Source organism: Dermochelys coriacea, chromosome 5 (genome assembly GCF_009764565.3).
Source record: "Dermochelys coriacea isolate rDerCor1 chromosome 5, rDerCor1.pri.v4, whole genome shotgun sequence".
NCBI classification, from domain to species: Eukaryota; Metazoa; Chordata; order Testudines; family Dermochelyidae; genus Dermochelys; species Dermochelys coriacea.
This window is the reverse complement of record NC_050072.1, coordinates 100,620,021-100,640,071: the sequence shown is the minus strand read 5'-3', so window position 1 is coordinate 100,640,071 and position 20,051 is coordinate 100,620,021.

The window sequence follows — 20,051 nt, the reverse complement described above, 5'->3', positions numbered from 1 at the left end:
CACAGATCCCTTTCTGCAGTACTCCTTCCTAGGCAGTCATTTCCCATTTTGTACGTGCAAAACTGATTGTTCCTTCCTAAGTGAAGAACTTTGCATTTGTCCATATTGAATTTCATCCTACTTACTTCAGACCATTTTTCCGGTTTGCCCAGATCATTTTGAATTTTAATCCTATCCTCAACACTTGCACCCCGTCCCAGCTTGGTATCATTTGCAAACTTTATAAGTGTACTCTTTATGACATTATCTAAATCATTGATGAAGATATTGAACAGAACCAGACCCATAACTGATCCCTGCAGGACCACACTTGATATGCTCTTTTAGCTTGACTGTGAACTAGTGATAACTACTCTCTGGGAATGGTTTTCCAACCAGTTATGCACCCACCTTTTAGAAACCCCATCTAGGTTGTATTTCCCTAGTTTGTCATGTGAGACAGCATCAAAAGCCTTACTAAAGTCAAGATATATCACATCTACTGCTTTTCCCCCATCCACAAGGCTTGTTACCCTGTCAAAGAAAGTTATTAGGTTGGTGTGACATGATCTGTTCCTGACAAATCCATGTTACTTATTGCCATATTTTCTTTTAGGTGTCTGCAAATTGGTTGCTTAATTATTTGCTCCATTATTTTTCCAGGTACTGATGTTCAGATGACTGGTCTGTAATTCCCTGGGGTGTCCTCAGTCCCATTTTTATAGAATGGCACTATATTTGTCTTTTTCCAGTCCAGATGGAATTTCGCCCATCTTCCTTGACTTTTTGAAGATAATCACTAATGGCTCAGATATCTCCTCAGTCAGCTACTTTAGTATTCTAGGAAGTATTTCATCAGGTCCTGGTGACTTGAAGACTCTGACTTGTCTAAGTAATTTTTAATTTGTTCTTTCCTTATTTTAGCCTCTGATCCTACCTTATTTCCACTGACATTCTTAAGTTATATGTTCAATTGCTACTAAACTTTTGGGTGAAAACTGAAACAAAAGTCATTTTGCACTTTTGCCATTTCCACAGTTTTTCTTCCCCCCCTCCCCCCATTGAGTAACACACCTACCCTGTCCTTGGTCTTCCTCTTGCTTCTAATGTATTTGTAGTATGTTTTCTTGTTACCCTTTATGTCTCTAGCTAGTTTAATCTCATTTTATGCCTTGGTCTTTCTAATTTTGTCTCTACATACTTGTGTTGTTGCTGTTTCTGCTGCAGTATGATGTGTTTGTAATCTTTTAAAGTATGGTTCTACTTTGAAAAGAGATAATGAGGAGAGATAAAAAAGCCAATGTTTACTCAACAGATTTGCTATCTATAGCTCCAGTTCTGTCAGCCCTACTTTGAGTAGTACCTTTCTCCATGAGCAGTCCTAGAGGACTATGGTACTATTTAAAATCTGATCCTGTGTGTATTCAGAGATTAGGATTCCAAGTCACCTTTGCATCCATTCTCTCCTTCTCTTAATTTGTGGCCAGCACTCTTGAGCCACAGATAAGCCACATTTCTTCCTGTGCCAATATAATTGTTTAAGTTACTGTCAGTTATATCTGTTCGGAGAGTTTGCGGAGGTGGGCGATGGCTACACCTGCCAATCCAGTTATCTTTAAATTGTGCCAAAGGACTAATTTGGCCAGCCAAACATTTATTGCTGGTGATGATTCAACAGAGTGAACCTGGCTTGACTCACAGCACCCCTGTTGAGTTTGCAAGGCCAGAAGCTAGCAAAGAATCTTTTTACTCGTAAACTGACTGCATTTGATATGGAAATAATTGAGACAACCAGCCTTGCACCCTACAATCCTATTATTAGAGTCACTTTTCAGACTAGAACTTGTACTTTAAAAGCTAGTGCTCCATTGTCAAAGTGGATATGCCAAGGCTAATGGGCAGCACTTGTGCACGCTGTACCTGGTAAATTAGGTTAATGCTAAGTGGTTAACGCTTTTTTCCCCTCTTTGTGTACCCACCTTAGTTTATTGCACTAGGGTTGGTCCTGAGGTTTAGGATTCTGTCATTTAGGTGAATTATTGCTTTTTTTAGAACAAACAACATAGAAATCCTTTTTACTGGTGGAATAATCAAATGTAGAAAATGACAACTTTGAATAGGCAGTTTTAAAATGACAGGTTTCAGAGTAGCAGCCATGTTAGTCTGTATCCTCAAAAAGAAAAGGAGTACTTGTGGCACTTGTTAGTCTCTAAGGTGCCACAAGTACTCCTTTAGTTTTAAAATGTAATTGTTTCTTTAATTTAAAGTAGCATATGTGTATTTCTGTTGTTCTCTTAGGTCAGAGTAGAAGGTTTTGTAGATTCTTTTGCTAAAGTTGCTGGTATAATTAGAAACCAAAAACTGTTACCAAATGCAATAGTTGTCTGTTAATAGGGCGCAGCTGATGTCATAAACTACAGAAATGTGTCCTGAGACATTTTATAGATGTCAGCATAACCTTAATAGAGAATTATGGCACTGCAGGTGCCTCCTTAAGTGTGTCTAGTATCTTACATAATATTTACTTTGATGTTTAAAAAATACTCGTGAAGAATTATGATTTCAAAATGTAAATACATAGTATTATTAAAGGCTGCATCAATTAATGTGGTAGGGATTGGGATACTCTCTCTCAAAGCTAACTAGATTGTTTTACCTTGCATGCTCTTTACATCTCTCTTGTAGTATTTGCAGGACTGGATCAAGTGGATCTGGTCCTGCCCAGAACTAAAGGCCTGCCCTCTATGCTATCGGGGAGGAACCACTAAGTCCAGGCTGCATGTGAGTATGTGGGACAATGAAAGAGAAAACAGGAACAGGAATGAGGTCAAAGGTTAAAAATGAGGGAGCCAGAGGGGGAGACTGAGCAGAGAACCCCAGACTGTGCCCATCTCTCCTCAAAGGCATTTAGGGAGTCAGTGGACACTGCCCAGAGTAACTCTGCCCAGAGGCCTGATTGCATGAGGGACCAGAAATAGGCCCCACAATCCCAGAGTACCTTCCCATCCATCCTCCTCCTCCTGTTACAATGAATGGCCATCTTGGCTATTGGCAGGAGGAGATTGACGAGGAGATCCTGGGACTTTTTGGGGCTACAGATGGGGTGAGCAAGAATTAGAAGATGCAGGGAGAAGTGCAGCCAGAACCTCAGTAAGAGGTTCTGGCGGAGCCATAAGAAGGGCTTCAATCTGATGTTCCCTATTGAGATGTGTGCCAGGGTCTCCCTCTTGCCACAAAAGGGACAATGCCAGGGGAGTTTGTGAGCCCATGCTCACGGCTTGATGGAGGAGTCGCCAACTAATATCCCCGGCAGGCCATGGGACCAGAGTGGATTACAGGCTGGCCCACTGGGTTTCCTTGCCTCCTCCGGTGGCAGCAGGTGTTGGGGCAGGACATGAGGAAGTGGATGGTGGGATGAACGTGTGTACAGATGTTCTCTGGGTGCAGTTCGGAGGTGTATTGGCTGAATGACATGCAGCTGACTCAGATGGCGTGTCGGAGGTGACTGGGGAGGCTCGTAGGGCAGAGGCATAATAATGAGTTCTAGAGGCCCAGGGGAGAGGGATGGTCAGGGAGCTTGACTTGCTTGAAGAAAGCAGGAGGCAAGGCTGCCCTCACTCCTGGAGCACATGAGAGGGTGGGGAGTCGCATGCGTTGGCTGAGTGCCATGGCATCCACTCAGTCCCTCTATAATCATAGTCCAGGAGGTCTCCAAATCTGGTGATACCAGCCAGGACCATCTTCCAGCACACCAAAAGTTACCTCTCTCTAGTGTTGCTAGGGCAGGAGTCTAAACAACCATCTCCTAGTGTACGCATGGTAATAAGTAGGTCTTCTAATTGAACTATCTCCTGTGGATGCCTCTAGGGAGAGAAAGCCCTACCTCAAACTTTATTCCGTTCCCACTTTTACCAAAAAAAGAAAAGGAGTACTTGTGGCACCTTAGAGACCAACACATTTATTTGAGCATAAGCTTTCATGAGCTACAGCTCGCTTCATCGGACGAAAGCTTATGCTCAAATAAATGTATTGGTCTCTAAGGTGCCACAAGTACTCTTTTTCTTTTTTGCGAATACAGACTAACACAGCTGCTACTCTGAAACCACTTTTACCAGCAACTGGTTGCACTGTTGACCAGTTAAAAACAAAGGTCAGTTTTAAAGCATGTGAGGATTGATTTCCCCACCTGAGAGTATGCGGTTGAATTACTAATCCCCATTGCTAGAGCAGCTACTGCCTAGGAATAGCCTCTCCAATAGAGCACAATAGGGTAAGGGACAAGCTGGCTAGCATGGTGATACTAGGGCCAAGACAGTTGTACGCATACTATTGAACCCCAGTGTCCAAAACAGGAAAATATGAAGAGCCAATATGCTATGAATAAGAGTTATGGGATTTAGAATTCAATAACAAAAAATGGGTAAATCTGTGCACTCCAATTATTTAATCTCAATGCTTGGTTATCGGTGTGTGCTGTACCTAGAGACAATATTAAGGGAGAGCTCCAGCCTTCCATGCAGAGTGCCGCTATTCCAATTTTGTGAAGAGAAAGCAACAGGATTTGGTAGTCTAGAACTCATCCCCCACGATCCCCAGGCAAGTCATGGGATGCAGCACATCCCCTTTTTGGCTGCTACTCCAAGTTCTGGGCTGAACTGTGGTCCTTCTGCACCTCCTATGCAGCAGATAGTTTCATTATGTAGTTTTGCAAAGTGGATTGGGTAAATCCAACAAACTATGATTCTATGAGGCTGTAACTTCTGGAATATTTCATTCGTTTGGATTGTATGAGTCTGAATCTTTTTCCTTACACACCCCACACTTGTTTCACAAAAAATGCAGTATCTGGCTCCAGATGTGTGTTTTACTAGTCTGTATATAGTATTTGTTTTGCCTGTAAACTATTAAAATGTCATTACTGTATGTTTTTAAAAAGACACCCATGCAGATTATTTTAAGATTTTCAGTGAGTTTCCCTTGACCCTGTAGTGACCTCCTAATGACACATTTTACCCACATAACTGCTTACAGTATATAGTAGGAATTGTTTCCAAGAAATCCTATCTGCTGAAACATTCCCTGGTTTAGTCTGTAAGAATTAGATCCATGTCGGGGATGAAGACGGCTGAATCGTCTGGTGTACTGGCCTAAGAGACAGAAATAAATCATGAAAACCAGCTGTTCCTTATAGGAAAGAAATCCATGGTTGGTGTTGCTAAGACTATGCAACTGTAGAACACAATCCAAGCAGAAAATATCCAGTGTTCTGAGCCATGCAACACCCAGATGGCCAAGGATTCTGGCTTTGCTGTGAGGGTCGAGCAAAAAGAGAAAGGACCAACTCTGCAGGAGCAAGTTGCAGAAAAGCCTGGAGTGGAGGGAAGTAGAGTGCATACATTAGCTTCTTATGTGAATTGAGAATGCATATAGGTCCCTAAGTGGGGAAATAAGATGAATTCAAGGACTGGGTATACATACAAATCCTCATGTGGGGAGTATGGCAGAAAACATTAGCTCCACACCCATTCGTCTCAAAGAAGAGAATGTGAAGGAGCTTGCTATCTTGTTCACCTCATTGTTCTATAATTAGAGGATACCCCCAACAGAAGTCCTGTAGTGGAGTTCTCCCCCATTTACCTAGGTTTTATGAGTGGAAGATAAGGCCTTGTAGTCCTGCTTTCTCCCTAATGGTGCTCCTTAACAGAACTGTTGGCCTTGCAGATACCCCAGTTTCTGATCAACGACCTCTAAAATTCTTCCCCAGCTCAATCAGGAAAGGACCCAACCTTGCATTAAGCCATCTGGGGATGCATACACTCATACCAATTCTTATTTAGATAAAAGTGCATGGTTCAAGTTTCCAAAAGTATGTAATCTTTCCTACAATGCAGTAGAACCTCAAAGTTACGAACACTTCAAGAACGGAGGTTGTTTGTAACTCTGCAATATTCGTAACTCTGAACAAAACGTTATGGTTGTTCTTTCAAGTTTACAACTGAACTTTGACTTAATACAGCTTTGAAATTGTACTATGCAGAAGAAAAATGCTGCTCCCCCCCCCTTTTTTTAAGTAGTTTATGTTTAACACAGTACTGTACTGCAGTAGGTCTCAACCAGGGATCTGGGGTCTCCTGGGGGTCTGCAGCAGGTTTCAGGGGGTCCTCCAAAATAAACTAGAGAGCAGGGCTGGCATTGGACTTGCTGGGGCCTAGGGCAGAAAACTGAAGCCCAAGCCCCACTGTGCAGGCTGAAGCCGCAGCCTGAGCAACAAAGCTTCATGGGCATGGGGCCCTGGGAAGTTGCCCTGCTTGCTAATGCCAGTCCTGGCTTTTAAGCTACTAGATATGCAGAAAAACCTTACCCATAGGCAAAGTACGCAGCTGCATTGGGGCACCAAATTTCCTGGGGCCTTGCGCAGCTGCGTGATGCTCCAGCCCCTGCTCCACCTCTTCCCCAGCCCCTGCTCTGCCCCAGCCCCGCCCCCACTCCCCTGAGGACTCCAGAAGTGGTTGGGCCTGCCCTCACCAGTAAGTAAAGTGACCCAGACCCAGCCTGCTCCATTCCCCTGGCCTCCCAGCCGCACTGCTGGCGAGTACTGGGGGCCCTCCCCCCAAGCCTGAATTGGCAACTGTGTCCACATCTCTATTCAGGGGACACCATCATAGGGCCTAATCACATCAGCGACACTATCAGAGGCTCGTTCACTTGCACATCTACCAATGTGATATATGCCAGCAATGCCCTCTGCCATGTACGTTGGCCAAACCAGACAGTCTCTACGTAAAAGAATAAATGGACACAAATCAGATGTCAAGAATTATAACATTCAAAAACAGTCGGAGAACACTTCAATCTCTCTGGTCATTTGATTAAATTAGGTTTTAATTAATTCTGGGAGTGGATGTGTCATTACACAAAGTAAAACTATTTCCCCATGTTTATTTACCCCTGCTACTGTTCCTCACACGTTCTTGTCAACTGCTGGAAATGGCCCACCTTGATTATCACTACAAAAGGTTTTTTTCTCTCCTGCTGGTAATAGCTCACCTTACCTGATCACTCTCGTTATAGTGTGTAAGGTAACACCCACTGTTTCATGTTCTCTGTGTATATAAAATTTCTCCACTGTATTTTCCACTGTATGCATCTGATGAAGTGAGCTGTAGCTCACAAAAGCTTATGCTCAAATAAATTTGTTAGTCTCTACAGTGCCACAAGTACTTCTGTTCTTGTTATGTTTTTGTAAAGCTAGAATAACTCCACTGAATTTACTGTATAACAGCAAGCAAGATCTGATCCTAACACATTAATTTACCATTCCACCTAATAAGCAGAAACCAGAATTTCACCTTAAGTAGAATGGTAACAAAATTATAAGAAGACAGCTGTAAGCTACTATTCAGAGCCAAACCTCTGAAGCGAGGACTTTGATAGGTTAGTTAGGAAAGTCTGAAAGTGAGGTACAGCTCTTGAGTCTGGCTAGACTGGGAGTTTCCTGGCACAGGAACTGTCTTCATATTGCAGTCTGTACAGTGCCTCACTCAGTGGGGCCTTGCTAGTTTGATGCTCCCAGCCTCTACTGCAATATAAATAAATAATAGAGTAGAACAGTCTTAAACGCTTCATTTGTGGGTTATTTAATTACACACTGATAGCAAGGCTGGTCTGCCCAAACAGTGACACAAGCCCCACTGGAATGTACCAAATCTACCCTATCAGATACTAGAGACAGCAGGCTATTTTCTCCTGCAAACCTTGATTCCAATTAAAAGCGGAATTTTTACTAGTCAAAACAGATTTAAGGAAAGTATCATTAGTCTTTAAAAATGTATAATGTGGCATCATCAGCCTTTAAGTAACCCAAACTAGAAGTAACCTGGGAAACAGGTCTTCATTATAGAGACATAACAAAGCTTTGGTTTTTTCTGAAAAACAAGGTAAAAAGAATAAAGCTTTATAGTATGAACTTTTTATGTGCTGAACATAAATTTTTCCATTTATTAAACTAAAGAGTTTATTTTGTGTCCTTTGTCTTTGCTTTGCTTTGCTGAGATGATTAAACATAGGCACATTTCTCTCATTACCTATTGTCTCTGTGTTTACATAACTGTTTTTATTTTTATACCAAACATGGTAATTTTAGATTGTGTTTGGCCCATTGCATTTCTTTTAAAAAACAACTGGATAAAAATGAATAAAGCATACATGCATGTCCTCTGATGCTAGATTAATATCTAAAAATTACCAAACCTTTGAAACCCAACCACATACACTGAATATTTGTTACATACACTATTACTGGAGAAGGAAGACTTTGCAGAGGGCTTTAAGTACATGTTCTGCAGATGCCACGGTAAGAAAGATGCATCCATATGGATTCTCTAGGTGTAGTGGGCATCATGGGAGATGTGCTTTGTCCCACTGTTATTGACGTGATAAAGAGAGACAGAACGGAAGCAGTTAATAACCACAGAAGCAGAACAGATTAACAGATCCAGCACTTGAATAGTTAAGTGGGTACAGGATGATTTTTTTTTCCACTGAGGTTAAACTTGTTTGTTGATATTGCTGTTAAGGAAAAAGAAAATCATGAATCTGGCCATTCTTTCGGTTAATATTAACCATCTGCCTGATTTAACCTACTTATTTTTCTGGCAGAATTCTGTCTTTTGTGGGGGGGGGTTCTTTTCTTTGTGATTATGAAACAACCCCCAGTGGCATGTTAAACCTCATTACTGTAAACATGCACAATTGTTCTGCGGTCAGTTTCAAAGGCCCATAAACCCCCCAATATTAAATCTTGGTCCTAAACTGACGTTGCAGATACTCTCCTGATAGGACTCTTCTGTGTGCTAATTGAAGCCTCTAAATTATTGTAATACAGAAACCTTTTGTCAAATGCAAATCAGCCTATGGAAAAACACTTTTAAAGGAACTGTTCTCCAAGGACTTGATCCAACTCGAATTGACTTCAATGGGAGTTGGACTGGGCCCTACAATAGCACCTGAGCTCTTGGCAGGTGTAGGAAATTGGTTCTTTGCAGCCCTAAACTGTGCAGCTCCTCATTAGCAGTTGCAGAAACAGTAAAAGATTGCTAAGATTAACCACAATTGTTTTATGTAAATTGAATGAAAACTAAAGGAAAACAATTTCAAGTTTCATAATAGTGCACCTGCTGAAAGAAACCAGCTCCTTCTGCAGCTTGTTTCCCTTCCTTTAAATCAGTGGAATTACTGTGGATTTATATTAGAATAGCTCAGAGCAGAATTTGGTCCATTGTCTCTGATGAAAGCCAACAGATCACAAAAGAGAAACAGACAGATGCAGTATGTTCATTAGCAGATATTTAAGGTTCCATTCCAGTGAAGTTGCATTCACCTTATCTATAGCTGAGGTGATATTCTGAGTGAGCTTACTGTATTCTTTCTGATCTTGCACAACTTTATGCATGGCTGATGAAGGAAGAAAGAAAAATCCTCTGCTTTATTTTAGCTTCATTGGGTTTTAAAATGCATTAGAAGATCTAAAGCTTGAGCCTGTAAAAATGTATCCTGAGGTAATGAAAATGGCCTATTTATGGAATAGTAGATTTAATTAGTCCCAGTTTGTTTCAGCTATAAGTCACAGTAGTCCACCACCAGGGTGGGAATCTTTATCTGTTTTTGTGGTGTTAAGGATGTGGTGAGGCAGAATGCTTTCAATAACCATTATGGATTTCTTCCCAACTCATACCCAGGAATGTGTTTTCTTTGCAGGCAGTTCCCTCACATGCTGTTCAGAGTGTGAAATTTGTTTAAATAGGAGCCACCTGCCTTGTTGTGTTTTGTTTTGAATGACTTCATATCAATGGTATATGTACATATCCTGCCCTTAGTTAAACTAGTGCAAATCAGAGTGATTCTATTGAAGCTAGCGGGCCTTATTTTGATCTCATATTTGTTTTTCATCATGTAACTCCACTGACTTCAGTGCCATTACTCCTGATTTATGCTGGGGTAAGTGATGAAGATCTGCTACAATGGTCCAGAGGATGAGGGTAAGCAGTTTTTACCCCTACACTTTGGCAAAACTTCCATTAAAAATGAAGAAGTATTAACTTTTATTAACTAAACTGTATTAACTTTTACACAAATTTTCCCAAACTCCCTTGGGATCCCCAGGAGCCACTGCTGCCAGGGAGTGTCCTATGATCCCAGGGAGCTGGCTTTTGCTATGAGACAGGACAATATGGGCTAACTGAATTATCCCAGATGGGATTGAGAGCAGAATTTGGCTCATGACATGTAAAGAAATAAGCATAAATTATAAAAGAGGTACAGAGACAAGTATTTTCAGAATAAATAACCCCTAGATTATTTAATTAATTCCATTAACTCAGATTCAGAACAGCCCCAACAGTGCTGGCCCAAAGCATAGAGGCAAGTTATTCCTTGAGTTACAAAAAGAATGAATTTGGCCTGCGGGGTGTATTTGAGAATTAGGTTCATGTAGCTGAAAAGGAAGTGTGGTTTCTTTGTGGGTATCCACATTTTGTATTCCTCCCCACTTACCCTCCTGCAATTATTCCTTCCTGAATCCTGGTAGTAAGCTTTTCCATCAGAACTGTGGCGAACAACTCACTGAGCCAATCAGAGATCCTTGCTTCCATCTCTTGAGAAATGACTTTTGGATATCAGAGTAAAAATGGCTAAGCATTTTGATTATTGTGATTGGCTGCTCGCATGGGTTGCTTAACTTTTTCTAGTGTTCTAACACTGCCTTCTCATTTCTAGCCCCAGATAACACCAAAATAAGGAGAGGGGAGTGAAATTAAATAGAATTTTCTGTTACTTTGCCCTTTGTTTTTATGAATGTGCTCCATTTAAGTTAGCTGTATTTCTAAGGGGCCAAAGGCCCTATTCTGTTTCCGTTAAAGTCTCAAATTCAGTGGGAGCAAGCTTTGATCATTCATTAGTACATTTTCTGCAAGGAACTGTCTTCTGGTCTGGTTCTGGTTTTGCTTCCTCTTCCCCTCCACCCCAAACTTAAGAATTACAGTAATTCTCTATTATTATCATCAGGTCTTTTACTCCCTTGATTTTTTTCATTGACTCCACTGGATTTGTTTCATCATTCTGTAACTAGCAATGGAAAAACTTAGTTAATATTCAGAGCTGGGCTGTTAACAAAATAGGAGAAATACATTACCATGAGACAGACTTGAAAAGGTTTGGTACTTAGTTCTGCCTTGTGCCAATATTCTCATAATACTGCAGCGGGTTACGTTTTTCCCATGCAGTCTTATCAAACCTTTTTGAAGTTTAATAGAACTGTGTAATTCAGTCTTAACTTTATTATTAATTCCTCCTTTCCTTTCTTAAGTACTAGCTGATATCTGTGACTCACGAGGGTGCTGGCTGCAGGTTCCATGGGGGTGCCTAAAAGTATCACATTGATTTCTTCATGTTTGACGCAGCTGACCTAAGTGCTGGGCTAGGCACCCTTTGTGGGGCAGGGAGTTGGCAGTGCTCTCTGGAGTTTCTTATTTAAATCCATGTCACTGTCTGTGGCTTCTAAATTAGGGCATATCATAGGCAAGATATGGTTTGATTTAAAAAGTTTTCACACTCCCTGATTATATGTTTCATCCTGTGTCCTTAACATATTATTATTAATTGTTAAGCTGTACAAGACACAAAGACCCTGTTTCAAGGGACTTGCAATCTAAACCAAATGGGCCTGATTCTCATCTTACTTACAATTGTTTTGTACCAATGTAACTTTACTGGGCCTGATTCTCCTCCCACCAGTTTTACACATTGTAATTTGACTGTCTTCAGTTGAGTTACTCCTCCTGACTTGCACCAGTATACCTGAAATCAGAACCAGAGTCCACATGTGGTTTTTATTTTTAGTACATTTGTGAAATTTGATCTTTCCATTATTTTTTGTACCTCCTTTCTGTTCTTTCGACTTGAAAGAATTTTAAACTCTTCCTTCTTGGACCACTCTTTCACTCCATGTAGCTCCCCTGCCTTTTGGCAGTAACTTGGAGAAGTTTTCTACTTATGAAAGAGACAGCAAGTGGCTTCTGTGGGCACATAATTTCAATGAAGTATTCTGGGATACTTTTGTATGAAAGACTCCTTGCAAAAAAGTCAATTATACTGTATGCCAACAAGTCTTGTACCTGATCTTGTCTAGCAAAGAGTGGATGTTGCTTGTATTCCATGTCTTGTAAAAGATTATACTCCTAAACAGAAGCTGTCTGCAAAAGGGCAAAAAGTAAGTAACTCCTAAGCCTGGCACTGTTAAATGCTAAGTCCTTGGGCAAGAAGACTGTTGATCATGGCATAGCTTCTATACAGGTCTTCACGTGTCTTTTCCATTGGAGGGCTAGCTTGTTCAGAGTGACAGTCTATTTTGGCAGGAGTCTAGGAAGGCTTTTCAGAATAGTTTTAGTTTAGTGAGGAGGATAAGTGTGGCAGTTATGAACTGGTCATCATTCTTTTGAACTTTACTACAATTCAAACTTTCAAAATCTTTGTATTTCCTTATTCCTAACAACACCTAATTTACTTTTATCTTATTTCTTACTGGAAATGTTATCTCTGAATTTATAGTTTTCATATGGTGCATGCCAGGTGTTCTTTATATTAATTCAGGATTTTAATCTTGATGACTAATAATTTTCTGAGTGTCTCCTTTACTTCACTTAATAATAATGTAGCAGAACACCTATCCACTCCATGACTTTTTTTTTTTTAATTTTTTTAAAGGTACATTATTTCAGGGAAGGGCAATAGTCCCAGAGTTTGATAAACACAGAGGCCGCATGATATCTTTTTCCATACTTCAAGTAATGACTAGATTGCATAGTTATTCATTCAGTTTGAACACACAACCCTGAGCCTATCTATCAGGAAGACAGTACCTTTATGCTTTAGTACCAACAACTTTTGCTAAAGTCTAGGAGCTAAAATCTCTCAATTGCACTAGTTTTACACCAGTGCAACTCCATTCATATCAATGGTTACTTCTTCTTTACACCGATGTGAGTGAGAGGATGATCAGGCATTTTATTTTGGATTAAAGTATTCCTTTGGGTTTATGATTACATAGACTGATGATTTCATGCAGATTCTGCTTCTTCTGTTTTGTTTTTTCATTTTTTTTTTCTCTTGCACTTTTGATTGTGGCCCAGTTCTCTGGGTTGATGATCAGTTCTGGCTTGGCAGGGCTGCTTTGCTTGGACTTCATACTGAAGCTAGTCTACCAATAACACATTGAAGTGCATTATGGATACTGAGGGACTGATTCTTCCCTACTTACACTGGTGTAAATCAGGAGTAATCTCATTGAAGCCAATGGAGTTGCACTCATTTTACACTTGTGTAACTGAGTTCAGAATCAAGCCATGAGTCTCCATTGTCCTTCTCTCTTCTGGAGCATGTGCTATTGATCAACAGATTTAATAGAATCTATGAATCTAAGGCCAGAAGATGCCACTGCGATCATCTAGTCTGAGCTTCTGCATAGCACAGGCCACCATACTTCGCTGAAATAATTCCTGGTTGAACTTTCCTATTATAATGAGCAGAAATCAAAAAATCTAGCTTCAATCAGGTGTTGTCAGCAGTAACAAAGTCCAGGTACAAAGAGCTAGAGGTCCCTCTTAAAACTAAAAAAAAACACCACTGGTTTGACCTTCTCAGCAAGCCCTTAATAGGCAATATTTCCCCACTCACAAGCACTGAGTCTATGTAAGAAAGAAGGAAAATTTTGTTGGGGTGAAGGGAACAGCATCCACTTGGGGGGAAAAAACAGCAACAATATACCTATATGAATGATATATAAAACACTTCCCCACAGTCATTTCAGCGGTAGTCTGTTAACATGATTCCCCACTGACTGGTGTAAAGGTCCAATAGGCAAGTGCCCCTTTATCACATCACTTCCCCTTCTCCTATCCACTCAACCCCATGCATGGTTCAGAATCAGTAGTTAACAGTCCCTGTCCTGAGGTGCACTTGGGCAGGCCTGTCTCTAGTCCCTTTGGGAAGTTGTTCAGTTATCTAAGGTGGAAAATTCTTTGTCTGCTGCATCTGTAAGCAAGGATCTCTTAAGAATAGTTAGAATCAGAAACGCATGCAGAGCTCTTTTGAACAGGTATTACTCAAAATATATTTAGTTTCTGTGGCTGTTACTTTATTTTCAGAGTATGCTAGAACATGGCCACTATGTCTTATTACTAGTGTTAATGTTGTGATTTGCACCGTTAGTTGTATTTTACAAATTTTGAAGTGATAAGATTAAAATAATAGTACCTCCATAATGTGACTAAGGCTATGTCTACACTAGCACTTTTGTCAGTATAACTTAAGTCGCTCAGGGGTATGACTCCCCCCCACCCCCGGGGGACATAAGTTACACTGACAGAAGGGCTGGTGTGGACATCACTATGTGAGCAGGAAACCTTCTCCTGGTGACATAGCTCCCACTTCTGATTGAAGGTGATTTAATTATGTCGACGGGAGAGCGCTCTCCCCTCGGCATAGAGCAGCTACACAGGAGATTGTACAGCCGCAGCAGTACAGCTGCGCCACTGTAAGCTCTGTAGCGTAGACATAGCCCTAATTTCTCAAGTGAAAAACAGAGCCACTGAATTAAAAATGTACAAAGGGTAGCTGAAAGGGTCTGCAGTATAACAACAAATACCAAATCAGGAATTGAGCTTTACTCCAAAAATTTTTTGATGGATGGAAGCTGTGTGTAAACACGCCAATTAACACATTTCAAAAATAATCAGTAAGTGTTGATGATTTAAAAAAAAAATTGGTGGCAAAGCACTCTACAGAGCTGTGTAAAGCATTTAATTGTTGTGGGATGGCTGGAAAACATGCCTATCGGGGTCACCTTCAAATTTACAGTTGTTACTGTTCTCTTGCAGGTTTCTCTTGCAAGCTGCAGCTCTTCATGTTGGAGTTGAAATATCTTAATTTTCAGATTTCTTTGAAAACCAGATTGTTACTTTGCAAATATTATAAAGCACCAGTTAAAACAGCAGGAGAAAATGAGTAAGTTACTTATGTTCATAACCTATGAAAAATAGCTGCTGTAACATCTGCTCATGTTTCTCTGCTAACGAAGCCAGCCCCTGAACCCATCTTTCCCTCCTGCTCTCACCTTCATGCTTACTTCCATATTGTCCCATTTAAAGTTCCCAGTGCTCCAGGTGCCCTCTCTTCACTCAGATCCTCCCTTAAAGCTCACTGCTCCTGCGAATCTTACAAACTTGTGATAATTCACCTCAGTTAAAACACTAATCAACCTGGGATTAAAAACCAACCAATCAAAATGCCTCTTGCAGCTCCATGGTGCACAGGGGGTGGGTTAGGGTGTATGCACATTGGTACACCCCTTAAGATGTATGCAGCATATTCCCTCATAGGTGTCACCTCTGCTGGCAAACACATAAGAGGACAGAGCCACAGCTTAGCTTGTTCTCTGCCGCATCTCACCATGCCATCATCCCTTTGGGCACCATGAACTCTCAGGGCAATGGTTAGGAAGTAGACCCTCTGCTCCCGTCAGAGCAGAAATTGCAATTCTTCCTGGCCTTCATACTGACCACACAGGGAGAGTTAGAGGCTCTTTATTTCGTGCCCCCCACTGTGCATCTCCGTAAGAGTCCGCCAGAATCCAGCCCCTAATGCTTTGGATAATGTGCATGTCATTTACTTTTATGCTAATTTGAAAAACATGATTTGGTGATTTACCAAAGAGGGGTTATCAAACTAATTTAAGCAAATAATATGATTCATTCTTATCTGCCTCAAACCCCAACTCTTTGGATCAAGCTGGGAGAGAAAACCATAGCTATGTGCTTATCTGTTATAGTAATATTTACATCAAAGGACTGAAAATAAGGAGGACAACAAACAGGTTAAACTGAGATTTTTTTTTCCCTTTTAGTGGGATGAGAGAACTTTTTTTGAGCTTTACCACTCAGTTACCCACTGTGCCCCTTAAATATTAAGGGGAGGGGAAAGGGGAGAGAGTTGATTTCCTCTGTGCTCTGCAAAAAGGCTGGAATTTTAGATTTTTTTCTAACTGTTCAGACCTCTTCTGGAGAATATACCATCATACTGAAATCACCTATGTGTTTGTATTTTGGGGGTGTCAAAAATGAATTATTTTGGCACCAACTCCATGATAAAAATAAAAACACACTTCACAGGCTATTTAATAGAATACTCTTCTTTATGGAGAGACATCCTAGCTGAATTAAGCAATTCTAAAGGAGGTTATGTTTAAAATTCTAGCAACAACAGCTAAAAGATGCATATGTATATTATGGCTATCTGAAGAATAGCCCATTGTAATGTGGTGCTTAAAGCTCTAAGAAATGCAGGAGCTGCAATATTGTTACAGCCAAAATAAGCCACCCTCCGGAAATAGTTTGGGGAAAGAAGGGGATGTAATTAGTCCAAGTTTTAATGAAAAGAGATAAGATATATATTGTATTCATTCATTCTGAGCCCCTAAGCTGGTACACAGTAGGATGTATAGGGAGCATGAGGCAGTAGAAGCCTCTGTCCAGGATGTTAGCAGCCGGTGTGGAGGAGCGAGGCTCCAAGCGTGGTGATGCTTCCTCCTTCATTGTATGCTTTTTTTGGGGGGGGGAAGGGGGAAGTCAGTCAAAATTCCTTCTGAAGACACTGCAGATGGCTCTTTTGCACTGCCTTTCTGAGCACAAAAAGCAGATTCAAGTCACATAATTCCTAGCAAGTGCTACATGCACAAAACCCTTCTCCCATTAACTTCAGGGGGGAGTCTTCATCCAGATGGTTTGCAAAACAAGTGGTGTGTTTCTCTTAATGATTTTATGACTGCCTCTCTCTAACAGAAGAAAAAACATTTATTAATCTCTTGGACAATCACTTAGCAATAGTTCTGAGTTACCCCAGGGAGAGGTTTTTGTGAGTATTTTATGATTTATCCTTTGCCCACATCAAGGGAGATAACAGAGAAACTGGGAGTTATCTGTATAAAAGAAAAGAAGACCATACTACATGTGGTGGATTATGTTTTGATCCATACACATTGGATTGCATGAGTGCAGGAGACAATTGAATTAAGTGGGGCTCTGGCCAGATCAGCTTTCAGGGCAAGGGCCTAAATAATCAGTTAGTTTAACAAGCGAACACCAAGCTATCACAATTTATTCTGTTGGCATATAAATATGTATGGTAATTTATAAGGAAGTTTAAGCATACCCATAAAAAGACAATTAATTATTAAATTCCAGAAATATACCACTACAGTACATCTTCCTTAGCACCATTTCTATCATCAGCTCTTGGATCTTCCTTTTTTTAAACTGTTCTGACAACAATATTTTATAGCCTCATGATATTAGAAAAAGATATACTTGTCTCTTCAATATATGTTAGTGGTAAACAATATGGAAGTATTAATGCTCAACGAAAAATTCAGATGTTAACATCATTAGTTTACTGTATCAGAAAGACATGGACTTTTCCCCACCTTTATTTCCAGTCACTTTCACCTTCCCAGATTACCTACAAGAACTTAAAAAAAAGAGCTGCTCTGTATGCCTCAGTTATGCCTTTGGTGAAAATGGATGGAAGAAGAGGTGCCATACGGTTCATGAGACTACCATTAACAGCAGGCAATTCTAGATGATTAAACACTTAAACCTGCATGAACATGTTGCTGTCATCACTGACTTAAAAAAGTACTTTAAAAAAAAAATTTGATAACTAAAGCGTTCTGTGAACACGTGTGTTTCGTGGACCCAACTTACCACTCAGCAATCAGAGTAGGTGGCAATATTTGTTTGCCTCTAAAATTTGAAGCATGTAACTCCTTCTTTTGGGTCCCAGCCTCCCTCACCTCTGGCTATATAGTTTTTCTAGGTAAGCTACCTGAGGCTATATCTACACTACAAGTGCCACAGCAGTAGAGCTGCAGCTTCCATTGACGGAAGGTGTTTCTCCATCAAAGTAGTCGATTCACCTCTCCAAGAGGCAGTAGCTAAGTGAATGGAAGAGTTCTTCTGTCAACCTAGCTGCATCTATAGTGGGGGTTGGGTCAACAGACCTATGGCACACAGCATGAAATTTTTCACAGCCCTGAGTGACATAGATCACTCCAATTTGTAAGCATAGACCAGGGCTGATTCTCCTCATACTTATACCAAATTAGGACTAATTCTACTTAAATCAAGGAAGTTTCGCCAGTGTAAAATTGGGGTAAAGGACAGCAGAATCAGGCCTTAAATGATTAAACAAAATATAAAATACAGGCTCCTTCATCTTTTAATACAACATAGTTTTTCCTGCACAAAACTATGTATACCAATAACCACCATCCTTGGCATCCTTATCCTTCCTTGCTTTGATAATCTCCTTCCTTTTAACCATGAAATAATCACCTCACTTATGATCCTTCAGACCTCTTGAGTGCTGCAACATTTCACTAGTGGAAACAAAATAAGTGTAATGTCAGGACCAAAAAAAAAAGCCACTGAATTAAGTGGTCTGTCAAGACCAGTTTGATACATAGCAACATTATAGGCCCGTCATACAGGATGAATTTGGGATATTAGGCAATAAACAGGTTAAGGCCTTTAGTTAAAGCATATGCTGCATTAGAGAGGTTTTCTGTGTTTTACAAAGTCTATTAAATGCTGGCTTTTAATATGAACAGGCTGTAAAAACCTTGTGGCAAGGCTTTCCTAAACAGTATCTATTGATACAAATTTGCCTTAAATTCTGTCCATTTACTAGTACATCATGCTACTGGAGGGAGCTACTGGAAATGTTGTAGCCTGGATGAGCCCACCCACAGCATGCCCCTTGCTCCAGGCCTTGTGAAGGGGTCCTTGGAAGTAAGACTTAAGGCTATTTTTACAGTGCCTTCACCCTCCTGCAGCCAGTACAGAGACACTTTAGGCATCTGCACTTTTACCCAGCACAGGGGCTGGAGCAGGACTGAAGATCTCTCCCTGGATTTCTAGATAAACCTTCCTACAAACCTGAAAAATGGTCAATACTCAGTCTTTTTTTCACCCCTTTTTCATTTTCCTCATTGCTTTCTCCATTCCTTCCTCTTTTTGCTCTTTCCCCATCTTCATGATCTTTGTCTTTGGCCTCTGCATGTATCCCCTCTTCTTTGCTTTTTTCTGTTTCCTTTCAAGATCTCCAAAGCAGTGTCATCTGAAGGAAAAAACTAACAGGCTATGTGTTTGTGCACATTTGTTCACTATGGCAACCCCTATTTCCATTATACAGTTTTCTCAGTTGTGAAGCTATTGTCCAGAAAGTGGCTCTAGTCTGTTTCTTCTGCTGTTGGTATCTCAATGAAAGCCTCCATAATAGAAGTTGTTACATGGACTCCAGAAAGGAGAAAAAGTGGACTGTTATTTGGACATGTTTTACAGGTGTACAGAGTACTAGTTTGGTCACACCTGGAAACAGGAGTTATTTTGTAAAATATTTGATTTTTTTTTGCTATCAAGGTACAGATTTATACTCGCGCAACCCCGCAGATGTCTTTATCAGAGTTGCATGGGATGTAAATCAGCACAGAATTTGGCCCAGTGTATTTTGTTCTTTTTGGATTATTAGTGTCACGGTTCCTTCCCCACTCTGAACTCTAGGGTACAGCTGTGGGGACCTGCATGAAAAAATTCCTAAGCTTATTTTTACCAGCTTAGGTTAAAACTTGCCCAAGGTACAAACTATTTTACTTTTTGTCCCTGGACTTTATTGCTGCCACCACCAAGCGTCTAACAAAAACAGAGAGTCCACTTGGAAACGTCTTCCCCCCCCCCCCAAATCCTCCCAAGCCTTACACCCTCTTTCCTGGGAAAAGCTTGATAAAAATTCTCACCAATTTGCATAGGTGAACACAGACCCAAACCCTTGGATCTTAAGAACAATGAAAAAGCAATCAGGTTCTTAAAAGAATAATTCTAATTAAAGTAAAAATTCCCTCTGTAAAAATCAGAATGGTAAATACCTTACAGGGTAACCAGATTCAAAACATAGAGAATCCCTCTAGG